At 50.9% G+C, this 1,468-nt stretch overlaps 1 non-coding gene across 1 annotated transcript; it reads left to right on the top strand.

Moving 5' to 3' along the window:
* The first annotated feature begins 974 nt into the window (after positions 1-974).
* On the top strand, positions 975-1,049 carry Trnas-cga. The gene has a single exon. It is a non-coding gene; the product is annotated as a tRNA-Ser (tRNA).
* Positions 1,050-1,468: the final 419 nt, after the last annotated feature.

The raw sequence follows: 1,468 nt of genomic DNA on the forward strand, positions 1-1,468 counted from the left end.
CGGCACGCCTTTGAACTGCTTCATTGTCTTCCTTTAATATGACCTGATGGGGATCCCAAACACACGAGCACTGTCAAGAATGGGTGGAACACGTATTCTAAATGCTGCCTCATTTATAGATGACCTTCACTACCAACTGTGTCTCCTCTACGACCGTTCAGTGAACATTGCTGCCTGGTTCATGCACCCATGCTGACAGTTGTTCATTGGCGACGAAGGCTGGAATTTGCACGACAGTACCGGCAACTGCGCGTCCACTGAGTGGTGACAGTTGTTCTTGTCAGATTAACCCCGTTTTGTGGTCCATCGGACAGATGGCCATTGGCGTGTGTACACAATGATCGGAAAGGTCCAGAACGGAAGAGGGTCCGTTATGGTATGGGAAATGGTTCCGTCTGATTCCGTGCGTGGTCTCGACATTCTGGAAGGCGCAGTGGCTCAACTCATGTATGCATCTATCATTGGGGACCATGTCCACCCCCACGTGCTGTCTGTCTATTTGTCAACATGGCATCTCCCGGCTCCGTTGTGGAACGTGTCGTACGGATGATTCGAAGAGCACGGGGTTGAGCTACCCGTCCTCCCCTTACCACCAAACACCCCGGATTTAAACCAAATGGAGACTTTGCGGAATCATGTCGATCGGGCTGTCCGCGCCACGGATTCTCAATCGAGAAATCTAGCACAGCAGGAAAGAGCACTGGAGTCTGCATTGCTCCACATCTGCGTCGGTGCCTGCTCAACTTCAGTGACGGTCTTCCTGCGCTTCAGCACTGCAAAAGTTGAAACTTCCTGGCAGATTAAAACTGTGTGCGGGACCGAGACTCGAACTCGCGACCTTTGCCTTTCGCGGGCAAGTGCTCTACCACCCAAGCACGACTCACGCCCCGTCCTCACAGCTTTACTTCTGCCAGTATCTCGTCTCCTAGCTGCCAGTATCTCGTCTCCTAGCTGTGAGGACGGGGCGTGAGTCGTGCTTGGGTAGCTCAGTTGGTAGAGCACTTGCCCGCGAAAGGCAAAGGTCCCGAGTTCGAGTCTCGGCCCGGCACACAGTTTTAATCTGCCAGGAAGTTTCATATCAGCGCACACTCCGCTGCAGAGTGAAAATCTCATGCTGCAAAAGTTGGTTATTCAGATTTTCGGTGGGTGGTAAAAGTAATAAGACTGGACCGTGTATGTTGGAAGGTTAGTCGATAGTTTATTCTACTTATTTGCATTAACTTAAAATTTTCTTTATTCAGAGCCAGCTGCACTTATCGCACCACAGAGGAATTCGGCCCAAGTAATCGTGTATGAGATTTTCACTCTGCATCAGAGTGTGCGCTGATATGAAACTTACTGGCAGATTAAAACTGTGTGCTGCACCTAGACTCGAAATCGGGACCCTTGCCTTTCGCGGGCAAGTGCTCTACCTTCTAAGCTACCCAAGCACGACTCACGGCCCGCCCTCACAACTTTACTTTTGCCA

Source organism: Schistocerca piceifrons, chromosome 4 (genome assembly GCF_021461385.2).
Source record: "Schistocerca piceifrons isolate TAMUIC-IGC-003096 chromosome 4, iqSchPice1.1, whole genome shotgun sequence".
In the NCBI taxonomy this organism is placed as follows: Eukaryota; Metazoa; Arthropoda; class Insecta; order Orthoptera; family Acrididae; genus Schistocerca; species Schistocerca piceifrons.